General features: G+C 35.7%; 1 protein-coding gene and 1 pseudogene across 1 annotated transcript in view; both read right to left on the bottom strand.

Annotated features, from left to right (window-relative positions):
* CTNNA3 (catenin alpha 3) overlaps positions 1–27,297 on the bottom strand; it is a 1,614,209-nt gene that overhangs the window by 417,129 nt on the left and 1,169,783 nt on the right. The window lies entirely within an intron of this gene.
* Positions 13,923–14,263, bottom strand: LOC132439458 (small ribosomal subunit protein eS21 pseudogene; annotated as a pseudogene).

Raw genomic sequence — 27,297 nt, 5'->3', positions numbered from 1 at the left:
AGATGACATGATACTATACACAGAGAATCCTAAAGTTGCTACCAGAAAACTACTAAAGCTAATCAATGAATTTGGTAAAGTTGCAGGACACAAAATTAATGCACAGAAGTCTCTTGCATTCCTATATAATAATGATGAAAAATCTGAAAGAGAAATTAAGGAAACACTCTCATTTACCATTGCAAAAAAAAAAGAATAAAATACCTAGGAATAAACCTACCTAAGGAGACAAAACACCTGTATGCAGAAAAGTATAAGACACTGATGAAAGAAATTAAAGATGATACAAACAGATGGAGAGCTATACCATGTTCTTGGACTGGAAGAATCAATATTGTGAAAATGACTATACTACCCAAAGCAATCTACAGATTCAATGCAATCCCTATCAAACTACCAATAGCATTTTTCACAGAACTAGAAGAGAAATTTTCAGAATTTGTATGGAAACACAAAAGACCCCGAATAGCCAAAGCAATTTTGAGAAAGAAAAATGGAGCTGGAGGAATCAGGCTCCCTGACTTCAGACTATTCTAAAAAGCTACTGTAATCAAGACAGTATGGTACTGGCACAAAAAAAGAAACATAGATCAATGGAACAGGATAGAAAGCCCAGATATAAACCCACACACATATGGTCACCTTATTTTTGATAAAGGAGGCAAGACTATAGAATGGAGAAAAGACAGCCTCTTCAATAAGCGGTGCTAGGAAAACTGGAAAGGTACCTGTAAAAGAATGAAATTAGAACACTCCCTAACACCATACACAAAAATAAAGTCAAAATGGATTAAAGACCTAAATGTAAGGCCAGACACTATAAAACTCTTAGAGGAAAACATAGGCAGAACACTCTATGACATAAATCACAGCAAGATCCTTTTTGACTCACCTCCTAGAGAAATGGAAATAAAAACAAAAATAAACAAATGGGACCTAATGAAACTTCAAAGCTTTTGCACAGCAAAGGAAAGTATAAAAAAGACGAAAAGACAACCTTCAGAATGGGAGAAAATATTTGCAAACGAAGCAACTGACAAAGGATTAATCTCCAAAATATACAGGCAGCCCAGGCAGCTCAATATCAAAAAAAACAAACAACCCAGTCCAAAAATGGGCAGAAGACCTAAACAGACATTTCTCCAAAGAAGATATACAGATTGTCAACAAACACATGAAAGAATGTTCAACATCACTAATCATTAGAGAAATGCAAATCAAAACTGCAATGAGGCATCACCTCACACCAGTTAGAATGGACATCATCAAAAAATCTACAAACAATAAATGCTGGAGAGGGTGTGGAGAAAAGGAACCCTCTTGCATTGTTGGTGGGAATGTAAATTGATACAGCCACTATGGAGAACAGTATAGAGGTTCCTCAAAAAACTAAAAATAGAACTACCATATGACCCAGCAATCTCATTACTGGGCATATACCCTGAGAAAACCATAATTAAAAAAGATTAATGTACCACAATGTTCATTGCAGCTCTGTTTACTATAGCCAGGATATGGAAGCAACCTAAATATCCATTGACAGATGAATGGATAAAGAAGATGTGGTACATATATACAATGGAATATTACTCAGCCATAAAAAGAAACGAAATTGAATTCTTTATAGTGAGGTGGATGCACCTAGAGACTGTCATACAGAGTGATGTAAGTCAGAAAGAGAAAAACAAATACCACATGCTAACACATATATATGGAAGCTAAAAAGAAAATTTAAAAAAAAATTGTTCTGAGGGACCTCGGGGCAGGACAGGAGTAAAGACTCAGACATAGAGAATGGACTTGAGTTCACAGGGAGGGGGAAGGTTAAACTGGGATGAAGTGAGAGAGTGGCATGGACATATATACACTACCAAATTTAAAACAGATAGCTAACGGGAAGCAGCCACAGAGCACAGGGAGATCAGCTTGCTGCTTTGTGTCCACCTAGAGGGGTGGGATAGGGAGGGTGGGAGGGAGACCTAAGAGGGAGGAGATATGGAGATATATGTATATGTATAACTGATTCACTTTGTTATACAGCAGAAACTAACACACCATTGTAAAGCAATTATACTCCAATAAAGATGTTAAAAATAAAAAAAGTAGGCCTTCAGTAAGTAACAGGTATCCTCTGTCACTAAATCTTTCCCCGTATCTTAAGTAAAATAATTGATACTTAAAATATAGCCCAGAATATTAAGCAAATTAATATAAAACAAGGTGTGTACATGACTAAGTTCTCTAAATTTTTTATTGTAATGGAGCTGTTGAGTATACGGGAACACCTCAGAGATATTGCAGGTTTGGTTCCAGACCAGTGCAACAAAATAAATAGTGCAATAAAGTGAGTAACAAATTTTTTGGTTTCCCAATGCACATGAAAGTTATGTTTACACTATACTGTAGTCTATTAAGTGTGCAATAGCATTACATCTAAAAAAAAACAATGTACAAACCTTACTTTAAAATACTTTGTTGCTAAGAAATGCTAACCATTATCTGGGCTATCAGTGAGTCATCATCTTTTGGCTGGTGGAAGGTCTCGCCTTGACGTTGATGTCTGCTGACTGATCAGGGTGGTGGCTGCTGAAGGTTAGGGCGGGGTGCTGTGTCAATTTCTTAAAATAAGACAAGAGTAAATTTTGCCACACTGATCGACTCTTCCTTTCACAAACAATTTCTCTGTAGCGTGCAATGCTGTTTGACAGCATTTTTCCCACAGTTGAATTTATTTCAAAATTGGAGTCCATCCTCTCAAACTTTATCAACTAAATTTAGGTACTATTCTAAATCTTTTGTTGTCATTTCAACAATCTTCCACAGCATCTTCACCAGGAGTAGATTCCATCTCAAGAAACCATTTTCTTTCCTCATCCATAAGAAGCAACTCCTCATCTATTAACGTTTTATCATGAGATTACAGCAATTCAGTCACATCTTTAGGCTCCACTTCTAATTCTAGTTCTCTCGTTATTTCCACCCCATGTGCAGTTACTTCTTCCTCTGAAGTCTTGAACCACTCAGTCATCCATGAGGATTAGAATCAACTTCTTTCAAACTCCTGTTAATGTTGACATTTTGACTTCTTCTGATGAATTACAAATGTTTTCAATTGCATTTAGAATGGTGAATTCTCTTCAGAAGGTTTTCAATTTACTATGCCCAGATCCATCAGAGGAATCACTTTCTATGGCAGCTTTAGCCTTACGAAATGTATTTCTTAAATAATAAGACTTGAAAGTCAAAATTAGTCCTTGATCCATGGGCTGCAGAATGGATGTTGTGTTGGCAGGCATGAAAACAGCACTAATCTCATTGTATACCTCCATCAGAGCTCTTGGGTGACCAGATGCATTGTCAGTGAAGAAGTCTTTTTTTTTTCTGAGGAGTAGGTCTCAACAGTGGCCTTAAAATATTCATAAACCATATTGAAAACAGATATGCTGTCATCCAGGTTTTGTTGCTTCATTTAAGCAGGACAAACAGAAGAGATTTAGCATAATTCTTAAGAGCCCTAGGATTTTCGGAATGGTTAAATGAACTTTGGCTTCAACTTAGTCACAGCTGCTTTAGCCCTAACAAGAGAGTCAGCCTGTCCTTTGAAACTCTAAAGACAAGTATTGACTTCTCCTCTCTAGCTATGAATTACTAGATGACATCTTCTTCCAATAGAAGGATGTTTTGTCTACATTGAAAATCTGTTGTTCAGTGTAGCCACCTTTTTTTATTATCTTAGCTAGGTCTTCTGGGTAACTTGCTACAGCTTCTACATTAGCACTGACTGCTTCACTTTGCACTTTTATGTTATAGAGAGAGCTTCTTTCCTTAAACCTCATAAATCAACCTCTGCTATCTTCAAACTTTTCTTCTGCAGTTTTCTTACCTCTCTCAGCCTTCACAGAATTGAAGAGAATTAGGGCTTTGCTCTGGATTAGGCTTTGGCTGAAGCGAAGGTTGGGGCTATTTTCGATACAGACCATTCACACTTGCTCCATATCAGTAATAAGACTATTTCACTTTCTTATCATTGGTGTGTTCACTGGAGTAGCATTTTTAATTTCCTTCAAGAACTTTTCCTTTGCATTCACAACTTGCCTGTTTGGTGCAAGAGGCCTAGCATCTATTTTGGCTTTTGACATGCCTTCCTCACTAAGCTTAATCACTTCTAGCTCTTGATTTAAAGTGAGAGATGTGCAACTACTCCTTTCACTTAGAGGCCATTGTAGGGTTATTAATTGGCCTAATTTCAATATTGTGTCTCAAAGACTAGGGAGGCCTAAGGGGAGAGAGAGAGATGAAGGAAAGCCTAGTCGATGGAATAGTCAAAAACATATCCTACATTTGTAGAGAAGTTTGCTGTCTTACATGAGCATGGTTACAAGAGTAACATCTAAGATCACTGGTCACAGATCACCATAACAAATATAATAATAATAAAAATGTTTGAAACATTAAGAGAATTACCAAAATGTAACACAGAGACACAAAGTGAGCAAATGCTGTCGGAAAAAATGGCACCTATAGACTTGCTCTATGCAGGATTGCCACAAATCTTCAATTTGTAAAAAAAACTCAACATCTGCAAAGAACAATAAAATGAGGTATGCCTGTACTCCTTAACTTATTTTGATTTTCTGTTTTTCTTTGATTATATTTTCCCTTTTGATATGTCAAAACTCTAAAATTTATCAGTAAATTAAATGTATAACATTACTTATATAAGTATTTTTTAAAAACTTTTTTCTATGTAATAATCATGAATGTAATCATTACTCTGTAGTGATTTTTATATAGATACAGGATTCATAAATCCATTTAAGAAGAATTTACAAGATCATCAGTTAAGAATAATTTTGGTATTTGAGACACAGTGCTAGACAGGAAAGACAAAGTTACCAACCCAAGAAAGCCTACATTCTATTAAAGAGGAATAACAGCAACAAAAAAAACCCAAAACAAACAAAAAAAATGGGGGGATAGATAAGTATAATAACTGCTGATGCTGATAAATACTGTAAATAAAATAAAGTTAGGTAAATAAATAGAGAGAATATGGTGGAGGTATAATTTTAAATAGGGCATATCTTAGATTGGTTCTAAGGAACAGATTTGTACATGAGGAACTGCATGCAGATTTGTTGAGGAGCTCTCCCGAAGATACACCTAGAAAGAAATGAGGAAGGTAGAACTCTGCTAAATGAGAAGTGGACCCACTGAGCTCTAAAATGATACTCTTAGGTGCTCTGGAGCCTATTAGAATTCTCCCAAATTGAAGCAAGGAGTTAATATATCCTCATATAAATATAAGCCAGTCCCTAACAGCAGGCCACCACTTGGGAGGTGGCATAACTCTGGGAAAGGAAGTTTCCTGCAGTGAAAGGTGAGTCCCAGTGAGGGGCACAACCATGAGACACTGGCAACAGATATTCCTAGTGGCTGAAGGACAGTTGCATAGTCCCTAAAGAGGATGGAGTACTGCAGGACCTACTACAGTCTATCCCTTGTACCACTCATATTTACTTGTTTCTTATCATAAATTCACTATATCTAGGAATAGCTTCTCTGGGGGATCCTGGCTGGTGTTGTGTCCTGGGTAACTTACACGTAAAGAGTTAGTGAGACGAATTACAACCTGCACTAATGTAGCTGCTCTTGGGGTTGTAACCAAGACTCATGATTGTCTCTACCATAATCCATTTTATTTTCTCCTAATCCTTAGCCAGCACCTCTGCTAATCGAGGCAGCTTGTATGGTGAGATGATCCTGACTCATCTCTGAGAGGTCCAAACCTCTAGTTACCTTTCCTCCCCAGGTCATATCTACTTGTACTTGTCCATTTTTTTAAATTAAATCTTGGTGTAAAAATACCAAGAGGTGTCAAGAAATCCATCAAGTTTCAGACATTACTATTCTCTGCGCCAAATATGTAGCATAGGCCTACCTTCCTGTTAATCAGGATTAATTACTTTTACCCACATAGTTACTCCATTTGTTACTTGCTGGCTTGACCTGGAATGAGTAAATGGAAGTACTTATTAAATGAAATGAATAAGACTGGGAGAGGAGTAGCTTTAGAAGAGAGAGGGAAATCAGGAGTCTTTTTTTGATCATGTTATTTCTGAAATGTTCATACATATATGCCAGTAAGTGAAGATGTCAAACAAGTAGTGGGATATTCAAGTCCCAGCCAAAACCAAGGTTGAGATTAATGTTAAACAATTGGGAGTCATCAAGTTTAAGACTGACGACTGGAATGGGTGGCTAATAATAGTGTTGAAGAAAAAAAATCAACGGAAGTGAAGACGCCATGAGATTGAGAGGCTAGGGTGCTGGATAGTTCATATGAACAAATGTGAGTCACATGTAATCAGGACAAAACAAAACAGGGGAAAGGAAATCCAAGATTTACATATTAATCTTTGTTTAAAGTAAATCAGTATCTTTTTTTATTGTTCATGGAACATTATTTGGTAAAACTTGAGAAAAAGAATTAATTCCATTACTAGTTTAAGAAATGCCATGGTTAAGGAAAGTTAAGTGGGTAAAATAACTTTAGAATTTCTTGAAATATTTACCATATTAATATTTATTTTAAATATACAAAAGATAAATATACGGAGTATCCCAACCTTATTATCTTATAGGACTAGCATCTACAAGAAACATACTAAGGAAATACTAATCAAGACTTTATAGAGGGGCAGGTCACACAGGTCTTGAGAATGTGATAAAACTTACAGGTACTCTCCCTTGAAAATGCACACACACACTCTGTGCACAACATCATATAGTTCACACAAACCTTGAGACTCCTCCGTGGAGCCTAGGTTACAAACCTCTACACTCTATTCTTGCTACCAATGTCTGGTGTATTGACCAGCACCATGAGCATGACTTAAGCACTTGTTAGACATGCAGAATCTCAGGCCCTATCTCAGACTTACTGAATCAGAATCTTAAAAAGACTCCCAGGTGGTTTCAAGTTTGAAAAGCCCTGCTCTAGAAGAAGGTCATATCGTTCATTTTCATACTCAATAAAAAGAAAAACTGTCTTATATCACTAGACAATTTCAATAATTTCAAACATTCTTCTGAATTTCCCCCAAATTTTTATGCTGAATCATATTGACCTTAATCATAGCTGGGAATTAGTTCTTTTAATATTTTGCCACTTTTATAAAACAAATAATGGTAAAATGGTATTAACCACTAATTATTTGGTGCAAGCTATGAAGCCTGAAGAGGCATCCTCTTGTACCTTAATACTAGTAAGGTACAATTTACAAAGGCATGGAAATGTCATCTCAGGAGTCTTCATGTTTCTTTAAAAGATTAAACAGCCACGAAATTCCATTATCTAGAAGGTTAGACAGAAATGGCACTGCCTGGGTGTCCCATAATGTAGAGTGACGATTTGTAATAACAAAACACAAGGTCTTTCTTTCAGAGGTTTATGTCTGACTGCGATTTTCCATGTCCAGATACCCATAATCAATAATAGGTACAGCTTTAACTACCAAAATAGAATTTTAAAATATAAAAGGGAAGATACAGAAAAGAAAGTGGAAAAATAGCCCCCATGCATTAAATCTTCACAGCTAAGTCCTGCTGTTTGATATACTCAGTCTATTCCTTCTTTCCTTCAAACTACACTATCTAAGAGAAAAACTAATAATTATCTTATTTTCTTAAATTTGTTCCACCTGTTTTGTTCATTGGTGAAACAGAAGGATTATTATAGAATTTAAATATATAAATATTTTCAAAACAAATGGTGCTCTGGTTAGGCAATTTAATTCAAAATGGGACTTTAAAATTCATAAGAGCTTCATGATAAATGTGATATAGATATGAGAAAAAAATGAGCTCAGAAATACAAAGCTGAAATGAACCCTGCTGGTTCCAATTCTTTGCAGAAGTAAGTGGGGCACGGTTTGTATTTTTTCCAAATGGAATTTCTAGAGATTGCCATTTCTGGGGCCCTGACTTCATGCTGTCTATAAATGTTCAATGTTGACACTTCTCGACTGATCTTTAGAGGTGACCATTACACAAATACACTCTTTCTTTTATAGTTACTACTTTAGTTATAGTCAATGACTTCTTGCAGCAGGTTATTTTTTTAATGGTGGCGACAAACTGCTCAAAAATCAGATTGATAAGGACACTTGAAAACGTTTACTCCCCATCAATCCTTGCTAAATAATAAAGGTCCGATTTCTTATGGATGCCTCATTAAATCTATTTTCTATTATTTAAACTTTGTTTTTCTCCAAGACCACTCCTATTTTTCTGTATCTCTTACAAGAGAAGAGCATATATGATTCTCAAATCAAGGCTTGATCAGTTACTAACAGAAGAATATTGATTTTCTTTCATGTAGGTCTATTCTATTTCATGTACAACATTATGTTCATTTTGTTTTTAAATTTTTTTTCAAAAACAGGAAGTTGTTACTGTTATTGATAGTCCATTTTACAGCGAATTGTGTCTACTCATTTTTCTGATACATATCTCTAGGGTAGATTGGTTCTACAGAAAGGCTATTTTTATATCTTACCATTGTACTTATCTCTTTGCTTTTTTCCCCAAGTCATTTAATCTAGCCACAGAATTGCTATTGTAATCTCAGAGAGATGAAGGAGAGAGAGAGAGAGAGAGAGAAAGAGAGAAAGAAAGAAAAGAAAAATGAAGAAAAAGCAAAAAAGAAATTAGCTATGCTAACAGTGGCTTGGGAAAGCTTCAATCCCTTCACAATCTCATCCAACACAACTACCCCTGGTGGTGGTTTTTATAACCTCCTGTTGAACCATAATCCTCTCCTATATAGAAATTCTAGAGCTACCAGGCTTTTAATGAATATAATCATTTTTAAGAATAATAATGCTACTTGGTCATGATGTGTTTCTTTACATGTGTGGCCATTTTAGATTTAACTTTTAAGTCCTTTTAAGGACTTCATATTGCATATATGTTTATATATAAAATTGGCCTGTAATTTTTGTTCTATTTCTGACTGCTGTGGATGTTAAAATTACACTGATAGACTTAATCATGTGACTTTGCATCTTTCTTTAGTCTTGAAATAATTTGTAAAAGACAAGACTAATCTCCTTGAATATCTGGTAGAATCTGCTTGGAAAAAACATCTAGGTCTGGTATGTTTTGCTGGGGGCAAAGGTGGAGGATTTAATTTATTTGCAAGTTTACTCAGGTTTTCTGTTTTACTTAAGTCTATTTTTAGTATAATTATTGAATTTTCATTCATGAAAATTGCTCATTTCATCTAAATTTCCAAGTGTATTGAAGTTGCATTCCTTAAATGCAAAATTCCTTAACATGTTTCATATTATTTTCAAATGATATTTTTGCTCTACTCTATTTATAGTTTTATTTCCCTTCACAGTTAGTGTTTGTAATCTTTAAAAGAAAAAATTGTATTCTGTCTTGCAAGAGCTTTATTTCATTGACAAAACTTGTAAAGAACCAGCTTTAAAATCTGTTTTATTTTCTATGATTTTCTTCTCTACTCTCTATTTTTTTCTACTTTTTCCAGCTTAACTCTGTTGTTCATTAGCTAGTTTCTAGAGATGAATGCTTAAGTAACTTTTTTTCCCATTAAAAAAATAAGTTTCACACGATAACTTGCAGTTATTACAGACTTAGATGCATTTTATAAGTTATAAAATGGATTCTTATTGTCTTTCAGGTATATATATTTCTCACTTTACATTATGAGTTCCTCTTTAACCTGTTATTTAAGAATAATTTCTTTGTTTTCAAACATGTTTTTCTGCATATTTTTAGTGCTAATTTAATCATATTATGGTGAAATAACATAGTTTGTACTGGACTCATTCTCTGGAACTAGATATAGACTTTTTTCCTTTGTTATATACTATGTGGTCAATTTTTATAACACTCCATGTGTATTTGAAAAAAATATATTTTTTCTTTGCTATAGAGTATTAATCAAGCCTTTGAGATGACTTGTTCAAATCACATATAACCATTTAAAAATTTTTGCTGTTCTGTTTGAGATTTCAGTTTCTGATAGCTGATGAATTTGACCTATTCAGATTTGGGAAGCTACTTCCCTGAGGAAGTTATGCTTTAACTGAAATCTAAATGATAAGCAGAAATTATTCTGGAGAAAAGGGAAAGAAAGGCCATTCATGTAAATTTAACTAGGTAAATTAATGAAGTTATAGCCTCAATTCATTTTAAACTACTCTTACAAATAAGCACTATTTCATAAACAGTAGTTCTAAATACCACTTGGTGATTCAAAGATTAAATAATTAAGAATTCTTTCTACTCAAGTTATTTGTGAGAACTACATAATGCAAACATTTGTAAAGGATTGATTACTTTTAGAAAGGCTGATATTGAATTTAATTTTTAATTTACTCTCTTGCAGAAATACCTATTGTATATTTTAGAAAAATTCTGCCATTTTTCCAGTATATAAAGACACTTTGTACAAAGTTTTGATACACATGTAGTTAAACAAATTTAAAAATCCTAGAAAATATTTCCTTTAAATGGTTAATAAAATGAGAGATGAAAGAAATAAATGAAAGGAAATTAAAGGTGCTGGGGTTGCATGCACCAACACGAAGTGGTTGTATCCACAAATTATGGGACAATTGGGTGAAAATTGCACTGTAGAGCTTTGGGGCTTTTTTTTTTTTAGTGCTGATTGGAAATCTGTAGTGTATAGAAATGCGAAGCAATAAAGAAGCAAGAGGGGAGGGGGAAGAGGGAACCAACACAATGGAGATCCCAGGCGCTGCACTGGGCCCTTTTCTACATGCAGTATAATGTGGTGAAAAGCATATGAGCCATGTTATCATTTTGTTTTTCAATTGCTTGATTTGGACATTTCAACAACTGAAATTAAAACTGAGGTTTTATAGTTAAAGTTTTAGCTTGATAAATAATCTTAAGTAAAAAATTATAAATGAATGCCTTTAGAAAGCTTTTTCAATTCCAGGAAATTCCAGGAGGTGTGCTTTTTTGGCTCCTATAAATTATAACATTTAGCAAAAGGCAGTAACTACTGCATTACCAAAGGGCATTCATCCAGCAAATCTAGATTCCAGACAACACCATCATTTTAGGGAAATAATTTAATGACTCAGAGTCTAGCAATATATCTTTTAAAATAATAACGTGCTACAGAGTGTTAACCTGCTATTTTTGGGGCAAGAATACATGCATTTCTTTTTGATTGTTTTCTACATGAAAATGGAAATAACTGAGTTGACAAATGACACTAAAATACTAAAAGTGCCTAACTTTATAATGGGCTTCATTTGTGAAAGGAAGATAGCATTGGCTTTGATTAACAGATTTCCTACTGGGAAATAAATTATCTTTTTCTCCATCTTGGGTTGTACTCTAAGTTTAAACTCATTTTTTAGATGTAATTGCTATATTAAATAATTTTCTATAAAACTCATCCTAACAATCAAAAAGCGAAACCTTCAACCACTCTGAGTTCCATTCCACAGCTCAGAAAATAAAGCAGTTAACAGCCCAACCTACCTCCAAATAATTGTATACAAGATGTCAGCCAAATATCTTAAAAGGATAAGCTCTTTTTAGAAACTCATGCAATTTTAATTTATTTTCTCATTTTGTTCTTTTGCAGTGATAGTGCACATGGTAGAAGGTTTTGGTATTCTTTTCCAAGAGTTTAAAAAATCTACTTTGTTTGAAGTGCTAATATAAATACAGTTTGAATAAATAACCTGTAAGGTGAAAGTGAATCTAATGTATATAAAGAACAGTTTGTTGTCCATTGTTTCTTGTACAACACAGTAAGGCTTTAGACCTCACTTTATTCTATTAATGTTAAAGGGCCACCATTCAGCAAAACACTAAGAGTTTTACATTTCAGGTTTAGTAGAAATAAAGTGGTAAATATTCATTTTATAGTGAATGAGTAGACAGGGATGATATCAGGGAACATCATAGGATATAGTAAGTGACTGCATTTTACAACACCGAGAAAACATTTCTTAGAATATTTACACTTAAAAGAAAAATCTTGTTCTGCTGCATCACCTCTCAAAGAAGAAATAGCAACAGAAGAAAAATGTACTGGGTTTAAGATTCTGCTATAGTAGTATTTAAAGTGCTGCCTCATTTTCTCACAAGCTAGAGAAGTTACTTTGCTCAAAATTAATTATTCCTTTTTTTTCAAGTTGCTTATGAACTAGATTTGTAAAGATTCCTAATTAGCCTAATCATTCCAACCACAGTTCCCTGTCCAAGTCACAAGCTTAGCTTTTTTGAAGATAAAGTAAGACTAGGAAGATTTTTCTAATTTTAGCATTCACCAACCTTGTGACTATGGGCTGATCACTTGGTCTCTCTGTGTTTGTTTCCTCCAATATAAATAGGACTTCGCAATAGTACACACCACATAGAGCTTTGAGGGGATTAAATAACCATGCACACACACACATATACATACTTACATTTAGTACATTGCCTCGTATGTGACAGTACTTAAGCAAATCTAATTAATAATTGGTTGTAGTAATGATAATAGTCCGAGTTGCAATAGCATGGATTAAGATGGTATACGTATAATCACGAGTAGCTACAGACAGTATTTAGTGAGCAGTCACTATGTGTCAACAGATACTTTTTTATGCTTGACTTGTATCACCTTATTTAACCAGCAAAACAGTACAATGAGATAAATAAAATGCTCACCTCCATTTTATGGATGAGGAAAACACTAGGGCACAGAAATTAGAGAAATGAATGCAACACAGAAGAGAGAGAGGCATATGTGTTTTAGAAGGTAATAAAATAAAAAGGTTAGAAGAGAAAAAATATTTTCTAGATGCCTAAGAAAACATAAAAATTATCTAGATTCAGAGACAATTTATTAATTAAATGTTAAATGTAAGAACAATTAAGAACAATACAGTTGTAAAAATTTCCTTAAAACTTTAAGAAAATACTGATTTATTGGACTCCTGGATTTGTAATTCCTTTTTTATAAAATATCACTGGAAAATTAAATTATAAAAAATTTGACTGACAGCTCTCCTGAAAAGTTTCAACCCTTTTATCATAACACAAAGCAAATACTAACTCCTGTTATCTCTTTTTTTGTTTTCTTAACATCTTTATTGGGTTATAATTGCTTTACAATGGTGTGTTAGTTTCTGCTTTATAACAAAGTGAATCAGTTATACATATACATATGTTCCCATATCTCCTCCCTCTTGCATCTCCCTCCCACCCTCCCTATCCCACCCCTCCAGGCAGTCACAAAGCACCGAGCTGATCGCCCTGTGCTATGCGGCTGCTTCCCACTAGCTATCTACCTTACGTTTGGTAGTGTATATATGTCCATGCCTCTCTCTTGCTTTGTCAGCATCCTGCCAAGGTCAAACCTGCCACGCTTTCCAACGTATTATCTGTAACCATATTTCATGGTAGTTCAAAATTTCTACCTGAAAGATTTGGGAATCATTCTAATCCCAGATTTGAATAGTTCCTGATTTATAAAGGTCTAAAAAATAAAATCACGTACTCTTTCATTTATAAAATTTCTCCTATACTTTTATATTTTTAATTACAAAAAGTCAAACAATATAGATATATCATGTAAAATGTTAAATCTCTTTTAATCATTTCCATTCCATCCCATGGATAGCTATACTTAACAGTTTATCTATATCCTTCCAGTTCTTTCTCTGTAGTGTTCTCTTAAAAATAAAACACACCAAAAATTTTGTATACTATATATTTATTTGTGACAAGCTTTGTTTTTACTTGTCAATTACATATACGAGACATCAGTACCAACAGATCAACTTCACACTTTTTTTTTTTTTTTTTAGGTTTTCACTCTGTATTTATGACACACGTTCCACATCCAGGATCCTCTCCAGTCAGAAGTTCTTTAAGACAATGCCGTCAAGCATGGCCAGTTGGAGAATGGAGTCATCTGACTCGCCCATCCTGAGAATGGCCTCGCAGATGGCATAGGTTTTAAACTGGCCGTTGAACCTGCCTGTCACCTTGTCAACCTTGGCCACGTTCATCTGGATGGACGCGTGGTCCTTGGCGCCTATGATGCGGTTGCTGGCAGAGCATTTCCGCAGCATGTACAGGTCCACGAACTCGCCGGCATTGTTCTGCATGTTGAGGGAGCGTCTGGTGGCACCACAATGAGCGCGAGCGCAGAAAGAACTTCACACTTTTTTAATGACCATAAGAACCCATGATGTACCTGAATCATAATTATTTATATCCTTTTCTATAGAAATTTTATCTCTATTTGTTGTTATTACAGAGTAATTAATATCTTTATAACCTTGTTCGTATGTGAAAATATTTTTGTAAGATAGATTCTTAAGACTGGAAAAGCTGGATCAGTACATTCTCAAATTTGTAGAGTCTGCCAAATTGCCCTCAGAGAACATTTTCACCAATCCGCACAAGATAAATAATCCTACCAAAAGTGAATAAGAATATGATTTACAAAACCTCAAAAATATTTTGGTATAAATCTAGCAAAACATGTACAGGATCTTTATGCTGAAAGGAACAAAATGCTGATGAAAGATGCCAAAGACCTAAATAATTTGAGAAAAATACTATGCTCAGGGGTTGGAAGGCTCGACATTGTAAAAACGTCAGTTGTTCCCAAATTGATACTTATATTTATTGCAATTCTAATGAAATTCCAAGTAGGATTTTTTAGATATAGACAGCCTGATTTTTTAAAGTATATGAAAATTCAAAAGATCTAGAATAACTAAAGTGATTTTGAAAAAGAAGAATAAAGTTGGAGGAATCATTCTACCTAAATTTAAGATTCACTGTAAAGCTATGGTAATCAAGACAATGGGGTATTGGTGAAGGGATAGACACATAGATCAATGAAACATAATAGTCTAGAAATACATGGATAAGTGATTTTTCACAAAATGCAAAAGAATCCAATGGAGAAAAAAACAGTCTTTTCAACAAATAATATTGGAAAAATTGGATATCCCTATGTAGTAAAAATAATCTACCCTAAGCCTCATATGTTATCAAAAATTTAACTCAAAATGGATCATGATCTAAATATGAAATGTAAACCCATAAAATATTCTTTTAAATATAGGAGAAAACTTTTATGACCTGGTGTTAGATAAAGAGTTCTTATACATTATACCAAAAGCGCATTCCATAAAATAAATAATTATTAATTAGATTTCAACAAAATTTAAAACTTTTGTTCTTCAAACACACTGTTGAGAGAACGAGAAGATAAACTTCAGAATTAGAGAAAGTATTTATAAATTATATATCTGATAATGATCTTGTACCCAAAATATATAAAGAATTCTCAAAACTCAATAATAAGAAAACAAACAACTCAATTTAAATGTTCCTGAAAATACCAAGTTCTGGTGGGAACGTGGAAAAACTGGAACTCTCACATATGTGCTGGTTGGTAGTTTTTTCTTTACCATATGCCTCAACAATACTATTCCTGGGAATTTAAATAAAAATTTATGTTCACACAAAAATCTGTAATGAATATGTAGGTAAGCTCTATTCATAATTTCTAAAAAATTGTAAATAATTCAAAATCCTGGCAAAGGACTGATTTGTCTTTAAAGAAACAAGAAATTCCTGTTAGATCCAGACAATTTATAACTTACAAGAAAGCAAAAGAAAGATGAGCAAAAGTGCCAGCTCCCCATGTCCCTGGTCCCCAAGGATGACACTGAAACAAAAGGGGCCAAATAATATGACGATGTGACATGAGTGTCAGTGTAACCTGTTACTCACTGAGAAGCCAATTTCAATTTAAAGGTAAGCTGTTTTATAGTCTGTCATTGTACACTAATGGCAGCAAGGCAAAAATTCTCACATCTATTCAAAACACTGGAGGTGATAAGAAACTGCCTCATGACGCCTTCCTGGGAAGATAGGTAAGCAGGTGGAAAATGGTCTTGTTCACAAGCTCCGGCATGCTCTCATGTTCCAGGAATATCGCAGGGAATTCTGCCAAGACTTAGATCTGCTGTAGTTAAGCCTTTCCCACATGGCCTATGTGGAGACATGCAAGGCAGATGCTTACTGTATGCCTCAGAAATCCCACTCCTGGGTATTAACCTTAGAGAGTGAAAACTTACGTTTACTCAAAAACCTGTACATGAATATTTATAGCAATCCTAGGCATAATCATACAAACTGGAAATATTCCAAACGTCCTTCAACAGATGGATGAACAAATGTGATACATCCGTTCAATGGCATACTACTCAGCTATAAAAGAATGACTGATGTGATCAACAACTTGGATGAAAGCACTGTGTTATGGATTCTAGATTTGTGTTTTGTGTTTTATATGGTAGAATTCCTTTACTCTTTAAACATATTATCCTCATAATTTCATCAAAACATTTGTGTTTTTTCTTTCACATATATTATGAACTGAACTGTGTCCCCTCAAAATTCATATGTTGAAGCCCTAACTGCCAACACGACTGTATTTGGAAACAGGACCTTAAAGGAGATGGTTAAGGTTAAACAAAATCATAAGGGCAGGGTTCTAATCCAATAGGACTGGTGTTCTTATAAGAAGATGAAGAGACACCAAAGCTCTCCTTTTCAGCTCACACACAGAGAAAAGACCATGTGAGGACATGGCGGGAAGGTTGTCATTTACAAGCCAGAGAGAGAGGTCTCACCAGAAACCAACCCTGTCAGCATCTTGATCTTGGACTTCTAGGCTCCAGCACTGTAAGCAAATAAATATCTGTTGTTTAGGCCACTCAGTCTGTGGTATTTTGTTATGATAGCCCTAGCAAGCTAATGCTATGGAAATTACTTTTTTGTTATGATGCGAATAATGGACTTAACATTTGTTTCTGCCAACATAAACAATGAAATGTCAAAACAAAATGTATTAAATGTTTTCCCAAATGGTCCAAAATGCCACTTTTCTTAGATTAAATTCCTGTTTCATATGGATCTGATCTTGGCTTCTCTATTGTTTTCCATAGATCTATTTGCATATTCCTGTGCCTATACGATACTGTTTTAATTATAGTAGCTTTTATGCTTCGTTTAATATCTGGTACAATAAGCTTTCACTTATGTTCTCTTGTCAGTTTTCTTAAATAATTTAATTCAATACTGCCCTCAGTTCCATTTGTCTATACAAATACTATTCAAAGTGCCAGTTCACAAGGAAATAATAATCTTGCAGCAGAATGTAAATTAAATATAATACTTTGTGTACTGTTTATCTGACAGTTTTCATAGTAAGGCCTTTTCCATAAACAAACCAGTGCATTGATTCTGACACATTCTAATAATGAATTGGAGAAAAAACCATCTACTCATATAAGTTGCAGATTTGTGGACCACACTATAGTAACATCGGCTTAGACTTCCTCAACCATGAATAAGCTAAAACCAGGGAACCATGTTTGACCTAGAGGTTTTTAATCAGCCTGCAATAGGGCACAAGTCCCTTATTCTTACGTTTCCTCATCAGTGTTTCTGTTGACTTTCCCACTCTTCCCAGTCTGGGGTACAGAGAAGGAGAACTAGGACCTTCTCAAGGGTTTAGGCAGCATATAATCCCAGGTAAAAGTTCTCATATCATTTCTCACTTACCAAATGGTTGAACTTTTATCTTCTTCACAACTGCTGGGTACATTGCTCTGACATCAAATTCTGTATTCTTTCCTGCTCTATTATTTATAGTATAAATTCTGGTTCTTTGGAACTCACAAATCCCTTTTTCTCTCAAGAAATTTCACTTCTTATAATAAAGCCTTGGTGTCTAGACTACTGTTTTGGTTTGTTGTTTTAAAACATTTTTCTTTGTGTGTTTTAAATTCCTTAAGCTATCCTCAGCCCTTCAGGAAAAAAAAAAAAGTGTTAAATGTTAGAGCTTGGTGTGGGCTGAAGTGATAAAAGAGGGAAAAGTAGTAGCATGGAGAAACAGTTACAATCTGGCAAAAACTGACCAACAGAGGAGCCTGGAGTTGGAGTAGAGAGTGAGAGAATACAAGCACAAGTCAGACATGCTTGTGGGACATGAGTATTTCCCAGGGATCTGAAAAATTTGTGGAGCGAATCTCATAAAAAGACTGGACATTGTACACTCATGGAAGAGGAGTCATAGGCAGACAGATCATTCTAGATGAGTCGTAAAAAGAAGGGTGACCCCAACAGTTGAAGAAGTTATAGATATTCAGATTCCATATATATAGTAGACACTTATATGTAGCATATATTTTAACAACAGTCCATTTATTATGGCTATTACACACTATATAATTGAAATAAAATTTAAAAAGAATAGGGAATATGTTGCTGAGTGATTAGGTCATACATTTGTATAAAAACTGATTTTCTGTGAAATTAATGAGTAGAGGAATAAAACAGTACAGGATGTGACCCTGGCTTTTGGATGGCAGTCCATCTATAGACCCTCTAGCAGACAGGATTGATGTCTCAGTATTTCACATACATAGCTTCTGTTTCTACTTGCATCTTATCTCTTACAACAAGTTGTAATATTTCAAAAGCACTATAATCGTTTCCTCATCTCAAAGAGTGCTCTTTTTTCATTCATTTACTGAGGTAATATTCTTGTATATCTTCAATTATTACTTGCAAAAAAAAAAGTTTTATTTAAATTCCCTCCACATGGATAACCTCTCTACTCCTCAAAAAGAATGTACATTTAAAAGAGAAAGAATGCAATAAACTGGTTTCACATGCCATTTATTTATTGATAAGAAAGTCTCCAAATAAAGTTGGAGGGGGGTATGATTTGATACCATGTATAACAACTTTCTATAAAGTTCAATTTGCTTTTACTTTGTAACAGAATGATTTGAAATCTGAACTTTACATATGAATAAAACTTTATTTATGAACTTCATATATTACCTTTTTTTTATTCTTGGTAGATAAAACTGCCTGTTATTTTTCCTCTCATATGTAATATCAATATAATTATAATCTCATTAGCATTTGTATACATGCGTCTTCCTATTCTATTTATTACTACCATCCTTTCCTCTGTTTCTTTCCTATTTTGTCCCAGGCCCATAATACCAGGTCAGCATTTACCTGACAGTGACACTAAAAATAATGAAAGCCAAGATTTATAGAAGGCTTATAAAATGCCAGTCCTTATGTTAAGCATCTTATAATCGTACGTAAATTATTTCATTTCATTCTCACAACAATCCTATAATACAGGTAATAACAGTTTCCCTTGTTGACGAGGAAGCTGAAGCTGAATGATTGAGTAATTTCACTGAAGTCCTAAGTAGCTGGAAGTAGAAGAGCCAGGATATGAACTAAGATCTGAGTGCAGAGTTAGTGTCATTAGAAATTAAAATAATCCTTTGCACTTAAAACAGTATTCATCTCCTACAAAATTTTTTATTTTCCAAAATTTTCTTTAAGGATGGTTTTCTAAAGTTAAAGGTCAAACTAAAAGAATGCATTTGCATTCTTAGATGATGAATGAACACAAAGCAGTTCCTTGCACTAAATTGCTATCTCCTATCATTAAATTATTATTTCTTACTGCAGTTCTCCTAGCTTCTGTGTTCACATGTTTTCTCTTCTACATTTCTATTACTTCTAAATGATCTAGCTGAAATTCTTCTTTCAACTTGAAAACTTTCCAAATAACAGACTTCAGGCTAAGATGTGAGTAGAAGAACATGCAGAAAAAGTGACTCCCCAAACTCCATAAAAAATGACCAGGAAAGCATTAGCACTATATGAAAAGTCATTCCCAAGACCAGAATAAGCTATGAAAGTTATGAGACTCATGTATACTCTGTAATCTGAAAGGAAATTAAATAATCCCCTATATGACAAGAAGAAACTCAGGAACTATTCCTTCCCTTGCTCCGGCCTGGAAAAAATAGGTTTAATTCAGGCTATGGAAGAAAAGTTGGAACTGGGCAAGGTATTTTGGAGAAGCAAAGAAACTACATGGTTGGAGTAGAGGAGCGGTCCCTTCCCTATTTTTTACAAATCAGCATAAGGAAGGAACACGTTTCATAGATAGGAGGTAAGGAGTGTAGATGTTTAACTGGGGGCACAGGATCCTTCCGGTTCCATGTGCAATTATATACTTAGTATTTTATTTATTTATTTATTTTGCGGTACGGGGGCCTCTCACTGTTGTGGCCTCTCCCGTTGCGGAGCACAGGCTCCGGACGCGCAGGCTCAGCGGCCATGGCTCACGAGCCTAGCCGCTCCGCGGCATGTGGGATCTTCCCGGACCGGGGCACGAACCCACGTCCCATGCATCCGCAGGTGGACTCTCAACCACTGCGCCACCAGGGAAGCCCTATACTTAGTATTTGATGGAAACTGGTTTAGTATTTTCTCTCAAAAAATCTTATTAATATCTTTATTTTAGAGTCTCCGAAAAATTATGAGGAAGGGAAAATATGTTATCGGGCAAAATTTCATGAAATTAAATCTCTGGAGACTTTTGACTTTCGTTTCAGGCCTCCAGTGAATATGCATTATTTTGAAATAGAAAAAATTCAACTAAAATATTTCCAGGAAGTGCATGATAGTAGGTCTAAATTTCCCCTCTAAATGTCATCTCCTATTCAGCAGGGCTTAATCCAATTCATTCTTCCCCACAATGTTCTCACTCACACTTGCTTCTCTGTGAGCATTATTCCCCTGACATGACTGCTATTTCCTCCTCAAGGAGCAAGTATAGCACATGAAGATGAAAAGTCAAAATCTTTCTCTTAAACGTAGGAAAATAAGATTATTAAACTGGATTTAACAATGACAAGACATGTGCCTTTTATAGGCTAACTGGAATGGAGAATTATTCTGAAGGTAGCCAGCTATATTAAAAACCAAAACCAAAAACACACAAAAAACAGTTTCAACCAAAAAACTGGAACATGCTTTTAAACAGTGTCCCTATTCAACTAAATTCCAAATATGGGCTTGCAATGGAGAAACGCTGATTTTCTTCCTTGATTCCATATGGTATCTGGTATTAAGAATGAATGACATAGGGTGCAGAAAGGACAAACGGTAGCAGAATTTCAGAAGTGGGAAAGGCTACCTAATGATTACAATAGATTTCAGAGCTACAGCTATGCTACAAATAAATAGCCTGTCAGGAGTTAACAAAATGTCCCAAGAGATGTACTATAAAAGTCAGCCACATGCAGAACACATTCAATATAAGACAGCTGTCTTATTTTAAAGTTTAGGGCAATAGTGATTGATCACCAAATCAATAGGCTGATGTGCAACGGAAGCTCCCTCCTGGGAAACACTGTGTGTTCTTAGAAGATGAAAACATCTTTTGGGACTTGTACACGGTGGTAAAATTTTCAAATATTTAAATAAGGTAAGTAAGTATTCAGACTTTGGATCACCTTCAACGTGACAAAATATATCTGATATTACCCAACATCCTGATCTTTGCCATATAAAAATCCTGTATCAGGTTAGATAGTCCTATTACGGTAGCTTTGCAGTGAGAATCTGGTTAAGACCTGCATTAAAGTAAGTTCTTCGATCTTACTGCACATGAGAGCAAATTGTTTATTTCCTTGCCTCTGAGATGCCAAGGCAAGTAGTTTTCACAAAGACAAATCTAATGAGACTGTTCTACTTGTTGAGAACTGGGCTCAGGAAGCATGTCCTGTCTATTCTGAATTGACCTGCTTCATAACCTTGGTGATCTGGGGTCTGCTTATTTGCTCAGAAAATTCTAAAAAAAAATAACACAGAGAACACCACTGGGCGTCAATGTGGTTCCTAACTAGAAGTTTTGTTCCAAGTGTATATGGTCCGAGGGATTATCTAATGGGAATATCATAGAGTTGTGGATTTTGGAACTAACAGGAACATTGGAAATCATAAAGTGTGACCCACTGACATCACAGACATGACCAATATTTATTAGATGGAAATGATAAAACCAGATCACATATTTACCTGCCCTCTGTGTTATATCTTATGTGTCAACTTGGCAAGGCCACCATACCCGGATTTTTAATCAAACACATCTAGATGTTGCTGTGAAGGTATTTTTCAGATGAGATTAACATTTAAATCAACAGATTTTGAGTAAAGCAGATTCCCTCCATAATATGGGTAGGCCTAACCAAATGAATTGAAAGACTTAAGAAGACTGGCCTTCCTGAGGAAGAGAGAAATCGGCCAGCAGACAGCCTTCATACTCAAACTACATAGTCAGTTCTTCCCTGGGTCTCCAGCCTGAAGGTCTACCCCTGCATATTTTGGATTTGCAAGCCTCCATAACTTCATGAGCCACTTCCTTAAAATCTTTCTCTCTGTCTCTGTCTCTGTCTCTCTCTCTGCTCTGTTTGGTTCTGTTTCTCTGGAGAATAGTGACTAATCCACATTTCATCCTGCAAGGGTATCTCATCACACTAAGAGCTATCTAAAATCCTTTGCATGACCTACAAACTCTCCATGATCTGACTGTTGGGAGATCCCTTTAACCTCATTTACTATCTTTCTTCCCCTCATTCACTGTGTCCAACTACACTAACCTTTTAACCTTGCGTTCAGTCCTCTCGTGGAATTTTATTCTCTATAAGAGCCCAGTCCTTTATTTCACTCAGGTCTCTGCTCAAATATCACCCTTAAAGGCTCACAACTCAAAGTGGGGTTCATGAGCTAGCAGCATTGACAAGACCCAGGAGCTTACAAGAAACAAAGAACCACAAACCTCATCCTAGATCAACTGAATCAAAATCTGCATTTTAGTAATATCCCCAGCTGACTCATATGCACGTTAACGTTTGAGAAGCATGGATGCAAAGTGTCATTTCCCATCCTTCTTTGGCCCTTTGCCTGCTTCTTCTTTAAGGCACTCATCAGTAACTGACATGATAATATATGTTCATATATCTGTTCATTGACTGTTCCTCCCACTATATTGTAAACCCCAAAAGGCCAGGGACTCTAATCCCAAGACTAGAACCCTTCCTGGCACATAGTTAACCCTCCCTCTCTCTCTTTATATATATATATATATACCGACACACACAATGAAGAAATGGCAGACATGACAGAATTTTCTTCTTTAACCAGTTTTCTCTGTCTAGAACACTCTTCATGAGCTCTTTGTTCCTTTAACGCTTACTTATAACTTAGGTCTCAGCCAAGACAGTTCTTCCTTTGGGCAAGTTCTTCTTGATTCTTCTTGTGTTGATTGTGCCCTTTGGATGTGCATCCATGTACTACCTCATCAGAATACTTATAATACTACATAGTAGGTCCTCAATACAGCATTAACGAGTGAATGAATGCTGACTGCAGCAGACAGCTCTTAAATAACCACTCAGCATTCTCTACCCAGTTTCCCCTAAGCAAATACTGATTTTTGTGTACGTATCAAATCTCCTCCAGTAGGTCATGTACTTCAAACTATATCCGTTCTGCAGACTCAGAGAGTAGGATCTAATTGTCCAAGACAAAAATAGCGGACCCTTTGTCCTTGCCGGGGATTGGTTTAAGAATGGGCATGCACTTCAGTTCTAAGCAAGGAGACATGAGACCACATCTGGGCTCTTAGAAAGGGACTCAAAATGATATAACTCTTTTTCTGCCTCTGGAAAATTTTGGTGTACAGGTTTAATACTCAGAAATGCTATAGCCATCTTGCTAACAGTTAAAAGATGAAGCCAACATGAAAGGCTTTAGAGAAGTGAAGTCAGAGCTTAGACGGTCCTACCCAGGGAATTTTTGTCCTTGTTGAAGATGAATGAGATCAGATTTTAATTATTTGAAACTGGAAACGTTTTTTTTAGGTTGGTAATCTGAGTATTAACTTATACACCTTCCTGGTGTTTGAAAAACAAGAGTGATACTAGTAATTATTAGTGCACATATTCTCTTTTTCTTCCCCAACCAGAACATCCAACAGTACTGAGAGAGTCTTCTGTAGTATAATAAGTAGCTAACTCTTGAACTTATAAAACTTACTTCTTAGTAGCCATTAATAAATAAGCATTTACCAATGGCATAGCTATTATACTGTAACTGAGAGAATATCAATTTTAATATTAAAATGCAAATCAGGAAATTCTTACTTGTTTTAGCTGTCTGAAAAAGCATTTCTAGACAACTTACATAAATTCTTTAAACAGTGATATAATCAGTACAGATGTTATAATAGTCAAGACCTAGGGTATCAGACAGCCAAAAGGAAATAGGAATTAATTGGATGCATTTCAAAAAGTAAGAGTATAGGGAGATTATACCAAATGATTGTCCACCTGCCTAAATTGTTGAAGGATTCTGTGCAGGAACAGTATAAGCAAGATGGCATATTTTAAAGGTAGATTATTCCCTGAAGTAGGTATTAGTGTTACATAGGTAGTTTTTCCTTAAAAGTTTGTGATTTGACTCAATTAGAAATTTAAAAGGACACTCAACAAAAACCTGAATCCAATGCACAAATAAGGATTGCATCCATTTACTCATTCAGCAAATATTAATTAAATACTAGATTGTGCCCAGTACTGAACTAGACACAGGTAATGCAACAGTGAACAAAAACCAGAAACAGTCTATAACCTTATGGAATTCACAGATTAGAGGAGAAAAAATAAATTAAATAATAATGCAATTATATGTTAAGGATGAAAGTAAGTTACTGAAAATTATGCAAGCATATATCAAATAATTTTTAATAAGTCTGGACTATTTGGGAAGCCAGAGAACTAAAAGAGGAGCAGAAGTTAGAAGGAGGTGGCGAGGAGATATCTGAATCAAGGAGTACAGAATTAGCCAAGGCCAGATTGGTTCAAGATGGCGGAGTAGAAGGATGTGCTCTCACTCCTTCTAAAAGCTGAACAATCATCGACAGGAAGAAACTGGAACTCACCAGAAAAGATACCCCACATCCAAAGACAAAGGAGAAGCCACAATGAGATGGTAGGAGGGGTGCAATCACAATAAAATCAAATCCCATAACTGCTGCGTGGGTGACTCACAAACTGGAGAACACTTATACCACAGAAGTCTACCCACTGGAGTGAAGGTTCTGAGATTCACATCAGGATTCCCAACCTGGGGGTCTGGCAACGGGAGGAGGAATTCCTAGAGAATCAGATTTTGAAGGCTAGTGGGATTTGATTGTAGGACTTCAACAGGACAGCGGTAAACAGAGACTCCATTCTTGGAGGGCACACACAAAGTAGTGTGCACACTGGGACCCAGGGGAAGGAGCTGTGACCCCATAGAGACTGAACCAGACCTACCTGCTAGTGTTGGAGGGTCTCCTGCAGAGGCAGGGGGTGGCCCTGTCTCACCATAAGGACAAGGACACTGGCAGCAGAAGTTCTAGGAAGTACTCCTTGGAGTGAGCCCTCCCAGAGTCCGCCATTAGCCGCACCAAAGAGCTTGGGTAGGCTCCAGTGTTGGGTGGCCTCAAGCCAAACAACCAACAGGGAGGGGACCCAGCCCCACCCATCAGCAGACAAGTGGATTAAAGTTTTACTGAGCTCTGCCCACCAGAGAAAAAGCCAGGTCTACCCAGTCCCTCGCATCAGAAAACTTCCACAAGCCTATAGATAGCCTCATCCACCAGAGGGCAGACAGCAGAAGCAAGAAGAACTACAATCCTGCAGACTGTGGAACAAAAACCACATTCACAGAAAGACAGACAAGATGCAAAGGCAGAGGGGCTATGTACCAGATGAAGAAACAAGATAAAACCCCACAAAAACAACTAAATGAAGTGGAGATAGGCAAGCTTCCAGAAAAAGAATTCAGAATAATGATACTGAAGATGATCCAGGACCTCGGAAAAAGAATGGAGGCAAAGATGCAAGAAATGTTCAACAAAGATCTAGAAGAATTAAAGAACAAACAAACAGAGATGAACAATACAATAACTGAAATGAAAACTACACTAAAAGGAATCAATGGCAGATAACTGCGTCAGAAGAATGGAAAAGTGAGCTGGAAGACAGAATGGTGGAATTCACTGCTGTGGAACAGAAGAAAGAAGAAAGAATGAAAAGAAATGAAGATAGCCTAAGAGACCTCTGGGACAACATTAAATACAACATTCGCATTACAGGGATCCCAGAAGGAGAAGAGAGAGAGAAAGGACCCGAAAATAGATTTGAAGAGATTATAGTCGAAAACTTCTCTAACATGGGTAAGGAAATAGCCACCCAAGTCCAGGAAGTGCGGAGAGTCCCATACAGGATAAACCCAAGGAGAAACACGCCAAGACACAGAGTAATCAAATTGGTAAAAAGTAAAAACAAAGAAAAATTATTGAAAGCAGCAAGGGAAAAACGGCAAATAACATACAAGGGAACTCCCATAAGGTTAACAGCTGATTTCTCAGCAGAAACTCTACAAGTCAGAAGGGAGTGGCATGATATATTTAAAGTGATGAAAGGGAAAAACCTACAACCAACATTACTCTACCTGGCAAGGATCTCATTCAGATTTAATGGAGAAATCAAAAGATTTACAGAGAAGCAAAAGCTAAGAGAATACAGCACCACCAAACCAGCTCTACAACAAACGCTAAAGGAACTTCTCTAAGTGGGAAACACAAGAGAGGAAAAGGACCTACAAAAACAAACCCAAAACAATTAAGAAAATGATAATAGGAACATGCATATCAATAATCACCTTAAAAATGAATGGATTAAATACTCCAACCAAAAGACACAGGCTTGCTGAATGGATACAAAAACAAGACCCATATATATGCTGTCTACAAGAGACACACTTCAGACCCAGGGAGAGATACTAACTGAAAGCAAGGGGATGGAAAAAGATATTTCATGCAAATGGAAATCAAAAGAAAGCTGGAGTAGCAATACTCATATCAGATAAAACATACTTTAAAATAAAGAATGTTACAAGAGACAAGGAAGGACACTACATAATGATCAAGGGATCAATCCAAAAAGAACATATAAGAATTACAAATATATATGCACCCAACAGAGGAGCACCTCCATACATAAGGCAACTGCTAACAGCTATAAAAGAGGAAACTGACAGTAACACAATAATAGTGGGGGAATTTAACACCTCACTTACACCAATGTACAGATCATCCAAAAAGAAAATTAATAAAGAAACACAAGCTTTAAATGACACAGTAGGCCAGATAGATTTAATTGATATTTATAGGAAATTCCATCCAAAACCAGCAGATTACACTTTCTTCTCAAGTGCACACAGAACATTATCCAGGATACATCACATCTTGGGTCACAAATCAAG

This window comes from Delphinus delphis, chromosome 16 (assembly GCF_949987515.2).
Source record: "Delphinus delphis chromosome 16, mDelDel1.2, whole genome shotgun sequence".
NCBI lineage: Eukaryota > Metazoa > Chordata > Mammalia > Artiodactyla > Delphinidae > Delphinus > Delphinus delphis.
Note: the sequence above shows the minus strand (reverse complement) of the source record. Positions and strands in the feature narration are given on the sequence as shown.